Source organism: Miniopterus natalensis, chromosome 14, assembly GCF_054644295.1.
Source record: "Miniopterus natalensis isolate mMinNat1 chromosome 14, mMinNat1.hap1, whole genome shotgun sequence".
Classification (NCBI taxonomy): Eukaryota; Metazoa; Chordata; class Mammalia; order Chiroptera; family Miniopteridae; genus Miniopterus; species Miniopterus natalensis.
The window spans coordinates 36,656,427-36,670,904 of NC_142094.1; positions in this window are offsets into that span (position 1 = coordinate 36,656,427).

A 14,478-nucleotide genomic window follows, 5' to 3' on the forward strand; every position below is an offset into this window, starting at 1 on the left:
CAAAAAGGACCCAAATGCTCCCGAGATAAATTATATGAGACCAGTTATTTGCAACAGTATGACCTTGATTAGATCATAGGGCCAAAGTTCTCAGATGCTGTGAGTGAAAGACACCTATGGGAGCCTGTCAGAAATAAAGATACCTGGGCCCCTCTCCAGAGCATTCTGAGTCCATTTGTGGTGAGTGCTAGGAATCTGTATTTTTCAAAGCACTCAGATCGTTCTGATGCCTCAGGGTTTGAGAGGCATTGCCAGAGAAGCAGAGCTCTGCTTCGGGCAGGGGTGAAAAAGACTTGTTTCAGGTTTCTCATCTCTAGGGTGTCACATTATGTAAAAATATTTAGGCCTCTTCATAATTAAAGGGGAAATGGGTTACTATCTTCAAAGCCATTTAAAACCTTTTTTTTTTTTTTTCTTTCAGTAAAAGGAAGGAAGGAAGAGTATTAATGAGGGGAGTGTTAATTAGGATGTTATATTGACCTTTCTGTGTCTATACTCCTTCAAACTTACCCACCCAACAAACCTGGCTGCCATTCTCTCCTGCCCTTTATCCTAATTAGCCCGTGGGTGGTTTCTCTGGAACTTTCTGAAGGAAATATTGACTCCCCAAACTGAACACTGGCCAAGAGGGACCTTCCCAGTAACTCTTATCCATGTTCTGGTCTCATAACGTTCTCTCTTAGAAGGGGTTTTATTTAAAGGAAATTTCCTGGTGTTTTCTTTGAAGTGGAGACAGCTGTAACCATGTTCATTGGTCTCTTTAAGTGAGAAGTAGCCATTTAAGCTTTTCTTACCATTGCTTATGCCTTTTTGTTCCAGGTCAGGCTCAAACTGAGGGGAGTGTTAGGAGATATCTTGGGGGAAGGGTCATGGGTCGCTTAAGAGTCTTTTTTTTGGTATTATTTTTATTATTGATTTTAGAGGAGGAGAGAGAGAGACATTGATTTGTTGTTCCACTTATTTATGCATTCATTGGTTGCTTCTTGTATGTCAGGACAATGCTCTAACCAACTGAGCCTGTTTATGTCTTCAATATGGAATCCCAGAGCTATTGGTACCTTCAAAGTTCAAGCATGACCAATACTTTCGTTTCATACAGAGACATTAAGTAACTTGCTGTAGATACACAGCTCATTGCTGGATGCAGGTTTAAGAGTTTTGATTCCTTCCAAAGGATGCAGAGAATCACTGAGCTCGGAGCAGATTTTCTAGGGCATTTCATACCGAGGCCCACTCATGGCCCAACCAAAACTGATGAAAAGGCGCTTCAATGTTCTAATCACCTGAAAGAATGCAAGAAAAAGTGGGTGAGATGCTCACCATGCCCATTCCTTCTTCTAGTCACCTAATCATGCCCTCAGCCCTGGCTGGCTCTGTACGGAAGGCTCCAGGAAGGCTTGAAGAAAACTTGGCAGAGGATGACACTTGAGGGAGCATTGATGGAATGGGCTGAACTTAAAAAGGGAGCAAGGTGGGCAGATCCTCAGACATGTTCAGGGCCTGCAAAACCACCGCTGGGCCTGTCCTTTTCCCATGTTGATACCGTTTGTCATAAAATATGAGGGGATTGTAGGTACATTTAGCTCCCTAACAACACATAAGACAAAATTGTATTTTCAAATTATTATTCATCAAAATTGAAAACAAAATTTTGGGGCTAGAAGAAAGTTCTCTGTCACTTGTTTTTAACGAGCTTCCTTCCTTAAAAGTTCCCCTAATGGTATAACCTTTTCTTATCAAGATGAATGGAAACCACAAAACTCCAGGTTCATTCCACAGTCATTTAGCAACCAGTGCCAACAAGCCTTGACCAGAATGAGCAGGGGAATGGGCCCTGAGCTTTGCCAGAGTTGTCTTGCGAGCATTTCCCCCTCCCTCAGGATTTGTGCATTTCAGCAGGACCATAATTATAACCTTATTTACAGCTGGATAAACTGGGAGGCGAGAAGCAAGGCCTACACCACTTATTGGTGTCACCCAGGGTTTGAAAGATGTGCCCAGATGTCACAAGTGTTTATGTGCAAGGGCTCAGCTATGAGGACAATTTTGTCTTTCCAAATCTTAAGATACTTCTACTCAGACATTTTTTTTTTTTTACTGTATTTTCTTAACTATATGAGTAATATATATATTTGTTTTGTTAAAAATGGAATATAAGAAAGTTGCTTGATTGCAACCTTACTGAGTGTTGATTTGGTACTTGATTTTCCCCCCTCAATTATATGTCTTAGAGATTGTCTCCTACCAGCACAAGCAAATCAATCTCATTATTTTAAACAACTTCATGGACTTCTTTCCACGTGTGGGTGTACCACCAGTGCCTATATAACCACTCTCCTATTTATGGACATAGAGGCTGTTTTTCAAAACAGTCACTTTTATGTGCTACAATCAAAGGCACTTGTTAGCACATAAAATTTTGTCATTAATACCCCTTGTCCTTAGAACACCTACCTTTATACCAAAAGGAAGGACGCCGAGGCCTGGAGCCAGATTCTGACTTAGGAGACACCTTGTTCCGCTCTTGCTCTTATAATTGCTCATTTTGCCGTCCCTCCTAATAGCCTTCCCGGGCCCAGCTGCTACTCACCTTCCTTGGCTCAGAAAAGTAGCTGACTGTGCCTGACTAGGAATGCAAGCATCCCTACTGCCAAGCCCTGGTTCAGTTACACACTCGAGAATGCCAAAGGGAGGTCACAAAAGTGAAGCAACAAGGTCCAAGGTTGTTTCCCCTCCCCCACCAGCCAGGCAGTGAATCACCTGTACTAGTTGAAAAGCCAAAAGTACCGAGCCATTCTGAGCAGGACTGTGGCGTCTGCCTTCATCCCTTCTTAAAGTACAGAGTCAATATTAAAGTCCCCATTTTCTCAGGGCTCTGGATAGAAGAGGCGGGCACACGGCTCTAAGCAGCACGCCTCTTTCTGCGGTGATCAGCGGCCTCGGACATTAGAAGTAGGCAAAGACTCTATAGGTCAGGCCCCCCAGACCTTACAGCAGGTGCCTCGCTACAAGAACTCAAACTCTGCCACACGTATGAACCCCTGTCAGCCGGCAGGCACGCACCGCCACATGGTGGTTCTGTAAACTCAGCGAAAGTGCCCTCTGATCATTTAGGCCCTCGGGCAGTGTCGGCATAAAAGGTTCACTCAAGATAAATGAAACCATGTTCTAGCAGCAGATTCAGCTAACTTTCTAGTCTTCAGATGACAGGACCTTCCACGTGTGGCCCAAACCAAGATCTGACAGAGTCCCAGCACTTGCTATAGGCCCAGGACTCTAAAGGGCATAGAACAGCACCTGGCACACAGTAGGGCTAAATATTTAGCAGATGACAGACAGGAGTCTTACATTCTTTTCTAACCAACCACATAGCTCAAATCTTCCTTCCAATGACAAATAATTTGTAACATTTCTAATGTGAAGTAACAAATAATCCTCTATTACTAGTTAGACGTAAAGATAAAGGGCTGTGCCGGCCTCCAGAGCTCACACGGCTCATTAGCATCTTTGGAAGGCTAAGGAACCACAACTAGAATAATCTCCCAGTTAGGGCACCTCAGATGTGCACTAGCATTGCCTAGGTCAGGGCACAGGCCTGGGTTGTGGGCTCGATCCCCGCTAGGAGCATGCAGGAGGCAGCCAATGGATGTTTCACTCTCACATTAATGTTTCTCTCTCCCTCCCTCTCCCCTCCTCTTTCTCTCTCTAAAAATCAACAACAACAACAATCTCACACCTTCTGTTAACATGAATAGAAATGTCAGGATCAACTTGGAGTCCAAACCAAATCAAAGCTCCTTCGCCTCTGAGAAGCTCTGCCCAAATTCTTGCCTTTGCTAGAGTCTGTTTCGAAAAGGTTCCGATCAAAGGTGAGGAAGGGGTGTCTGTGACATTGTATTGAAATGCTTATTTATCCAAATGATCGGGGGTTTTTGAGGCCCCTACAGTAACTCCTACAGTGTCAGTGAGGCAGAGGCTTTACAATCAGCTTGGCGAGGCCTCGATGAGGGTGAGTGGACTCTCTACTACAACCGCGAGACGAAAGGCTGTGTTAGGGACTGAGCTAATGTGAATGCAAAATGGGCCCCTCTGCTGCGCCTCAACTTTCTGAAAAGCTGAACTTACTTCATGAGATGAAATTTCACTGAATGGACAGTGGGATGATGGAGAGTTTGCTCTGAGGCGGTTTTTTAAAAGGAAGTCCGATTGTCATAGTAACGCTCTAAAAAGATTTTGATGCAGCCTTGGAATTGCTTCACATCCAATTACACAGGACATCCACTTGGGGTGAGAGATAAGTGCTTCCCTGACTGCAAACAGAGAAAGAAAATCCATTTACCCTTTTTAGCCAATTTATTAAAGCACGGGAGAATTATTTTTAAAATGCAATTTCTGACTTCAAGTAGGAGTATGAGAAAAAAATGTCTTGGTGTACTTTGGAGTTTCCTAATAAAAGAAAAAATACTGCCAGAAATCTCAAGTATGAATTCTTTGGGAAACAGAGAAATTTAGGGCTGGTAAAGACACTGAGTGGAGCCCATTCCTTGGTCGTCAGGAAGGCTGGACCCTCTTACCTTAAAGGCTAGAACCTCCCTTTGCAAACACCCAATGCTTAAACCAAGAGAAGTGCCAGGGCCCGGGTATCAGTATTTTTTAAACTTTTCCAGCTGATGCTAATTTCCATCCAGAATCGAGAAAACCATCCTGGTGTTTAGAGTCACACAAGTATGTAAGTAAGCATATGTACATATTGTCTTGAAGTTGTAGTCAAAAAGCAATCCTTATCACTCCCAGAATTTTGATGGGTAAAGGCTCTGCCTTAGTAATACTAAGGGAAAAAATACATACATCATAAATAAAATGTACTCATTCAACAATTGTTTATCTAGCCTGTTCCTGTGGGACAACTTGACATTATGATTTTCTGAAGTGTTGCAGTAAGAAGTCCGCACCATTGCTTATGGAACATGCTAACCAAAGGTGTTGAACCTGAATCTAATCATGGGCAACATCCAGACAGATCCAGAATGTTGAATATTCAACAAGACAACTAGTTGGGCTCTTCCAAAAGGTCAATGACTTGAAAAGCCAAACCACAAAGAAGTGGGGGATTGCTCTAGAAACTAAAGAGATATAACAATCAAACAAAATACATGAACTTTGGTTAGATTTTATAAATTTAAAAAACAAGCCATAAAATACATTTTTGAGACAAGTAAAGAAATTTGAATATAGACTTATTTTAGACACTATTAATGATAGTTTTCTTATGTGTAATAATGGTTTGGAGGTAATATAGGAGAATGTCCTTATTCTAAGAAGATATATTCTGAATTATTTAGGAGTGAAGTGTCATGATACCTGCTTTCAAATGGTTTGCAAAAAAAAGTGTGTGTGTGTGTGTGTGTGTGTGTGTATGTAGATAGACAAAGAGAGAGAGAGAGAGAAAAGTGAGAAAAAAGAGCACCGCTGTAAAATATTAACAGTTGAATCTAGATGAAGGGTATACAGGTGCTCATTGGACTATTCTTTCCATTTTTTCAACGTTTCAAAATGCTAAAATAAATAAATGAAACCTTTTAGTAAAATAGGAAGCCTAGAACTTAAGCTTCACGAAGCAACGGGTGTTTGTCTATTCTTCTCACTGATGGGTGCCAAGCAGTTAGAGCAGTTTCTGGCACATAGTAGGCACTCAATAAACATGTGTTTAATAAAACAAAAGCAAAAAGAAAGCACTCAGCTTGGATGGAAGGACGGAAGGCGGCCCTGCCAGGCAGCGTTCAGGGCTGCCTGGAGCCCGGGAATGCCAGGGGCGAGGCTCCTGCGGGCAGTGCTCTCAGCTGCATCCGCTTCCCCAGCTGCCAGCTGGGCAGAGGGCTGGGGAAAGAGTCGCTCAGCCAGAGTGGCTTACCCATGACCTGCTTTCTCGCCACCCACCATGATCTCACTGGAAATGGCACGATGTTTCTTTGAGAGAATAAAAATGCAGGCATCCCCGTCACACACACGGGTTCAGTGCCCCATAGATTCAGGGGCAAACCTGAGCATTTGTTAGACCTCTGGGGCCACGAGACCCAACAGACCCTGTGCAAGTGGTGACACTGAAAGTCTTCAGCAAGGCAACAGCTGACCCCTTTCTTCAGTGTATCTCCCTTAATGCCACCAAAACAATATATTAATCTTTAAAGTTTTCTAAGATGCTACCAATTGATGACTTACTACTTCATTTCCAAATTCTGGGGCTGAGGAAACACATATACAAAGAAATGGCAGGCATGGAAATAAAACAAAGATGCCCCAGGAGCTTAAAGGAGAGCACCAGGCGGTGGTGAGGATTCTGGGTGGGTGACTGACAGTGGGGCTCAGCGGAAGGCCAGAAGATAAAAGGTTTTTTCTTCCCCCCTCTTTCTCTTTCTAGGCTTTTTTCCCCCATCTCTTTCATTTCTTTCATCCCTTCATCCCTCTGCTTTCTCTCTCTCTCCTCTCTCTCTCTCTCTCTCTCTCACACACACACACACAAACAGTAATTGAAACTAAAGTGAAGCTCAGGTTGACCTCAGCCGCCACCTCCCGGCCACCTGGTAAGTGGAGCCACTCCATCTTCATAGTGACTGTTTGAAAAGGAGGTTCAGACCCTTAACTAGAAAAGCCCCCCAAGGCATGTCGTCTCCTTCCTGTGTAGACCTGCGAGGGAGGTGATCTTACCTCTCCCACTTGGAAGGGGCCTGGAGTGCTTTCTGAACTGAATGCACAAGAAAGGGAAGAGCCTGTTTGGAAAGACACACTCCTCTGCTGCCAACATAAGCAGATCTTATAGGGTGGAGGGAAACTGTACCCCCTCCAAGATCTTTGCTCTCCTTGGGAGCTGAGGCTCTCAGGTTTCACAAAGGAATTTACAGAGCAGACTGACGCCTCTGGGGTTGGAGTTGGCTCGGGACTAAGTGGAGAGCTCGAAGAGGGACAGGCACCCCTCTCCACTTTGTGCGGGCTGGGGATTGTTTACCAGGGGATGAAAATGTCCTCTCACTGAAAAGGAATGTTTGGCAAGGAAATGACCTCTGGCGGCACAGCCCACTTGCTCCCTCGGGAGTCAGATTGGGCTGGTAGCAGATCAGAACCACCGACCTGGACGGAGCGTCCCGGGCGCGGCCTGGGAGGGGCTGGGGTCAGGAGGGCTCTGCGACGTTTAAGGACAGCTGTGAATTTCCGTAGGTAAATTATGTGTGGGCAAAGAAGGAAAGGGGGGGAAACTGAGGCTATAAATCATATCAAAAAATAAAAGGAATGTCTGAATTGTTCGCGTGAGCATTTCCTACCGGTCCACTTGCTCAGAGAGGGTCCCAGGTCCTTTCAGAACCAGGTCCAGGAGGTGCTGAGAACGTGTGGGGCGCGTTGCTCCGGTTGCTGCCACCTACACTTGGATGAAGGGGAGAGAGATGCTGCCCTTCCTTATTTGGTGGCTCTGGAAGCCACATTCCCTCCTCATCACTCTTCTCCTAAGAGCCTGGCCCTGGTTAGCAGAAGCCCGAGCCGTTGGGCAGCCCCCCGAGGGTTCCTTATCTCGAGCCTTCGCTGGAATTCTGAGGCCCAGTCCGTGCTCCGGATGTGCTTCGCCCCATGGCCCGCCACTTGGCTCCTCTTGTCATGACAAGCAGATAACATAGCTCGCATGCCTTCCCCTTTCCCTGCATACCAACCGGACCCCAGCTCCCAAAAGGAAACACACCACAAACCACGAGAGGCGGGGTTTTATTTTTATATAGACATTGTTAAGACTGAAATAAGCCTGGAACTGTGGAGAGTGCTTTCCCATATTGCTTCAGTTAATTCTCTCAATCACCCTGGGATTTTAACAGATGAGAAAATTAGCAGGTGCAGAGGTTAATTAAATACCCGCAGTCACATAGCAAGTGTGTGTGTGTGTGTGTGTGTGTGTGTGTGTGTGTGCATGCGAGGGGAGTGCAAATTCAAACCCTAAGCTGACTCCAAGGCCAGGGCGCCAGTATTGTAGTTAAATCCCATCACAGCTAAGTGTGAGCCTGATGGCAGTCATTGTCAAGAAGATTTGCCAAGTTCAAACATCATTAAGTTCAAGACAAGTAGTATTCTTTCTTCAAGGCATGGTATCAAAAGGTACACTTCCCTTATTCATCCACATCACCATGGCTACAGCCACAGCTCAAATGCAATTTACAAGAACTTTATGTCTGAGAAGCGACAAGAACGTAGAGAAAATATTTGCTGTACATATTAGGAAATAAATTGGTATAAATATGAAATGGGCAGGAATATGTCCAAATCGATAAATGTGAATTAGTTAAATGCCTCCTTTAAAAGACCAATAGATACTCTTATATGGGATAGAACAATACAAACCCAGCCAAACGCTGTTTATAAGAGACACACTTACACCAGAATGACACTGAGAGGTTGAAAATAAAGGGATGGCCAAAGAGGCACCATGTAAATAAGCAGAAGGGGTAATGTTAGTACCAGACAAAATAAATCAAAGAAAAAAAAACACTAAATGGGACAACGAGGGATGAAAAACACAATCCAACAAAAATACCAGTAATTAATTTTTATGCAGTCAACCACATAGCATCAAAATATCTAAAGACCAAGTCTGAGTTCTCAGGCATGCTGAGAACGGTATGCAAGGCAGAAAGTACTATTTGGGCCCAGTAGAAACTCGCTGTCTCTTCCAGTGGTTAATTTGTCTGCAGTGTATTTAAAGCAGGGAGCTTAAGCTCAGACTTCCAGAATTGGAAGTTTCAAAGTATTTCAGGGAGAGGTTATTTATGCTGCATGAGTGTTTTACGTCAGGGAAGCATTATAACAAATAGACCATGAAAATCACACCACATCCTAAGGAAAAACAAAAAGCCACAGAAGGTTCTTGGAGTGTTTCTTCAGGAAATCCTCAAGCATTCGAGGCTCCTGCCAGTTAGCCAAATGTGTTCATAAATTTCCCCCCAACAAACTCATTCCAGCACCAGAAAATGACAAATCCATCAAACTTTAGAGGATTGATAGCTAAACTCTTCCAGGACTGTGGGCATGAAGCCAGGGAAGGAATGTATGCCAGAAAATGAAGCCCCTTCTTGCCAGAAATGGAAACAAGGATAGAAAGAAAACCAGTTCATTTTTTACAACTCCTACCTACCATGTTTTAGGCAAAAGAGTGATGATGCAGTTTAAAGCTCTTCGCAGGTGAGGTGATATTTCTTACAAAATTAGGGAACTGAATTTCTCAGTGCCTGAACACATCTCATCTCCTCCAGCAGGGTTGGGGTCTGTGGACAAAAGGGACCAAGAAGCTGAAGAGGAGAAGGTCTCTGGACTGGCCAGCTCGGTTTCTAAATGATATCCTTCAAGGGGACACAATCCGAGTTTATATTAAAGAAAACTAGTAAGTGCTAATTTAGAGTTTATTCTGATAAGTGTAAATTGGACCGTGAATTGATTAGAAAAGCTGAATGGTTTTCCAAGAGAAGAGAGCTTTCTCTTCCTGATCCTTTGTTAAGTTACACTAAGATGAGATTCCTATACTTAAAGGGGAGTTGATGTAGTTGAGCTGAGCGCACTAGTAACTTATATCCTACATCCAAACCAGGTAAATGCTTCCAAACTCTGTGGGAACATGGAGAGCAGACCCCACTAGGTAACAGACTAGCAAGGATTTTTAGTGTGGGACTGGATTGAACACACACACATATACAGATATATATTTATATAAATGATAAGTGATAGATGATAGATATAGATAGATAGATGATAGATGAGATAGATAGATGACAGAGATATATAGATAGATATAGATAGATAGATGATAAATAGATGATAGGTAGATGATATAGATAGATAGATAGATAGATAGATAGATAGATAGATAGATAGATAGATAGATAGATAGATAGATATAGATAGATGATAGATAGATAGATAGATAGATAGATAGATAGATAGATAGATAGATAGATAGATAGATAGATAGATAGATGATAGATAGATACATGATAGATGATAGATAGATAGATAGATAGATAGATAGATAGATAGATAGATAGATAGATGATAGGTAGATGATAGATAGATGATAGATGATAGATAGATAGATGATAGATGATAGATAGATACATGATAGATGATAGATAGATAGATAGATAGATAGATAGATAGATAGATAGATAGATAGATAGATAGATAGATGATAGGTAGATGATAGATAGATGATAGATGATAGATAGATAGATGATAGATGATAGATAGATACATGATAGATAGATGATAGGTGTATTTAGATATTCATTTGGGGCCTCTATTTCTCCCTTTCTATCCCTTGTCTTCTCTTTCCCCTTTCTCCTCTCCAGTCTGCCTGACTCTGCCTCTGTCCCATTCCCTGTGTGTCTGCAGTGGGTAGGTCTTGTCTCTGTCATCTCTCCATGGAGCTCAGCATATTTCCCTCAGCCGTTGGCATCTGCCCCTCTCTCTTCCTCTCTTTGTCTCCCTCCCTTCCCTACTCCTGCCTTTCGCTCTGTGGCTGCTGCTGCTGCTGCTATGATGCATTTTCTATTGATGGAATGAGCATTGAGGATGCCCAAATATGGAAATGGGCTCCCGTCAGGGGTGAGATCATGGTAGCCAGGCAGTGCTTGCACTCTGCACCGTGCTCAGGGAACTCAGGACTGTCACAGACACTGGCCCACATTATGCTCAGACACCTATGAGCAGGAGGAGACAGAGGGATGTAGCCAGACCTCCGTTCCTAAAAGGCAGCAGAGGCTCTCCGTTGGCAGCTGCCACTTATTACAATTCAGTCGATTTTCTATCTCACAGCAATATGCATTTATGTCTGTTATGATCACTTTGCTGTGCTCTTACTGGAGGGGAAACCATCTTCCTTAGAATCATTTAGATAATTAGAGTAAATCACTGGATAAGGAAAGCTCAGGTACAACAATGAAACTATTGAAAGCTTTTTTTTAAAAAAAAATCCAACCTCCTTTTAAAAGAATGTTCAAAGAAATTGCCACATCAGAGTTCTGAAATGCTAAGAATTCCTCTCATTTATTTCTGTGGCAAAAGCCAGGAACTTTCTAGAATGCTTCAATTGCATGTCACTTAGAGTGAAGGATAATGGATAATTTTGTTTGCCTGAGATTTAACCCACGTGAGTAGTTTTCCAAGGTGCTCCTTGAGCAAAAGGCTGCTTAAAAATCTTTCAACCAGCCTATGGGGGAATAACTTTTATAATTAAAGAGCTTTGCTTAATCAAACATTCCTCCATGCTGTTTTAAGGAATTCATTTTTACTGAGTCCTTCTAGAACCTACAGAAAATCTTCAAAATGGACAGCATCAATGTCAGCTGCAGAGACAGCTGTGGTGAGGGGCAGGGAGATAAGCTATAATGCAGAATGTCGAGGGTATAGCTCCAGTTTTCTGTATTTCCTTTGTGTGTGTGTGTTTTAGGGGAGTCCAAGTCAGAAAGGCAGAGAAGCTTATATTTTAAATTCATGGCTCATGAAATTGATTAGAAAAGGTTTTTAAAGTCTTTTGGAAGGGCTGTCTAAGCTGTGAAACTTTCCACCTAGGACAAATTCTAAACTGTAATGAGACTTCTCCCTCAACCCAACCTGTTTATTACCATTTCTTAGGCATTCACCATATGCTGCACCCGGATATAAATGTTTAACGAGCTCATTTCAATTTCATAGTAACCTTTTAATACAGGTACAATTATTTTTACTATTTTGCAAATGAAAAAAACTAAACTTGGTGGGTTAAAGCAGTTTGTTCACACATCAAGGAAGGAAGAGATCTGGGATTCAAACCCAGGCCTGCTGACCTTACAGTCTGTGTTTCCAAATAAACACCTGTCTCATGAGCAGACTTGCCACCCAAGAGTCCAACCACAGAGAGAAAACTGGCTCTGAGCCTCAGTGGCAACAAACGTCCCAGATGGGGAGCCTGCTTACCCTCCCTGAACCTGTTCAGTCAATCTCAGAATGTTATGGAGACTGTCATAGTAAGAACTATTTAGGTTTGTCAAGCCCTATACCATTTGCAAAGCCTGATGTCTATTATCTTGGATGATCTTTCCTAGAACTCTCATTCCCATTTTGACAGAAAAAGAGACTAAGATCCAATGAGTTTAAGTGATTTGCTCAAAGTTACATACACGATATCTGACCATCAAGACTTGGGCCAAGACTCTTTGTCCAGTGCCCTTTGAGCTGCTTCTCCTGGGACAACTCCAGTTAATTGATCATGACTAGTCTGAAGTGTTGTTTTGAAAAAATAGTCTCAGGGTGGATCAAGGCTTAGCAAGAAAAAGTGTCATAACTGATTGGCCGTGTCTGCATGGACACCAGAATAAAGAGTGGCAGCATGCTCACACAATTGTGTCATCTCTAATCTATTTAGTGTAACCATGTACATTTATAGAAGAGGAAATTGAGGCCTACCTCAGAAATTCTGAGACTTCTCAGAATTTGAATTAAGTAGATTCTGACTGAACTGAAACTGAATTGAATGAATTGACACAAAGTGGAGCAAAGTGAAGTGAATTGATTTGAACTGAATTGAACTAAATGCACCTGGACCAAAGTAAGTAATGCTAGGCATAGTGATCAGTATATTACACAGTGGAAGATTGAAATAAAACAGGAATAGAACTAGAATGTGTGAGAAGGAAGATACAGAGTATTTCCTATCCCACATTCTCAATATCCAGAAATTGCCCATAAGTAAGTAATAGTAAATATTATTAATTTATACCTTTAACAAGATGTTGAGTGGTACTTTTCTTCTTGCCCTAGATTTGTTGTCTAGGGCAGGCTAAAAAGTAAGAACAGCTAGCTACACCCAAGAATTGGAGCCAAAACCTTGCCACAAGGAATGATGGTAGAACTAGCCCTGTGGAAGCCCCATTACCATCACTCCCATACTCCCTCTTCAGTCTGTGTGGATGACGATCATCTCCATCCCACTGCATGCTCCTTTTAACAATAATCATTGTTCAATGCCAATTTGAAATATAATTAATAAATAATATAACTTGTATATACATATAAGCCCCCCCCAAACCAATATAATGCCCTAACTTGATAGAAATAATATAAATAAAGGGGAGGTGAATTTATAATTAAAATAATATATGTTTTAGTAGGTATTTTCCCCACTTGTGATGATTGATTTTATGTGTCAACTTAACTGGCCAGAGTGCCCAGATATTTGGTTAAACATCATTCTGGGTATGTCTTTGAGGGTGTTTCTGGATGAGATTAACATTTGAATCAGTAGACTGAATAAAGCAGGTAGCCCTCCCCACCGTGGGCGGGCCTCATCCAACCTGCTGCAGCCCTGAGTAGAATAAAACCCTGAGTGGGAGAGAATTTGATCTCTCTGCTTGACTGTCTTTGAGCTGGGACTTGGGTCTTCTCCTGCCTTTGGACTCAGATTCAGACTGGAACTTACATCATTGACTTTCGTGGTTCTCAAGCCTTTAATGTGGACTAGAACTATCCCTTCGACTCTCCTGGCTTTCTTGCTTTCCAACTGCGGGTCTTGGGACTTGTCAGTCTGCATAATCACATGAGTCAATTCCTTATAATAAATCTATAGATAGATGATAGATGATAGATGATAGATAGATAGATAGATAGATAGATAGATAGATAGATAGATAGATGATAGATAGATAGATAGATGATAGATAGATAGATAGATAGATAGATAGATAGATAGATAGATAGATAGATAGATAGATAGATGATAGATAGATAGATGATAGATAGATGATAGATAGATAGATAGATAGATAGATAGATAGATAGATAGATAGATAGATAGATAGATAGATAGATGATAGATAGATAGATGATAGATAAGATAGGCAGATATAGATATAGAGAGACAATATCCTATTGGTTCTGTTTCTTGGAGAAATCTGACCAAGATGCCACCCCAACACAGTGAAGGAGCTAGAGCCTGGAGAGTGAAGAGGAAAGGGGTAGAGCTTTGAACCGCTTAGGGGATTGAAGTCTTATACTGTACTAGACTAAATTTTAACAGCTAAAAGTGGAAAGAATGTCATGGAATATACCTAAGATGCTGTTAAAGCATAAAGAATGAACTGACGGAGTATAATTGGGACTTGGGAGCAGCATTTGAAAGAAATCAAAACGTCTCATGCTTATACTCCAACAGGTAGAAATGCCTCAGTAACCTAGTCGCATACCTGACTTTGTCCCGCAAAAGACTTAAAGTGATTTAAAAGAAGCCATTTGATACAATAGAAAATAAAAAGTGGGATTAGAAAAAAATATGAACTGAATAGAATGATAGTCAAGAAAAAGGGCAAATAAGATCAAAGACCCACAGGACTTCCTGTCCTACGTTCTCACTGAGATTAAGCCACAAATTTCACTCTGACCTTCCTAGTGGCCAAAGCAGAAAGGGGAACATGATTCATT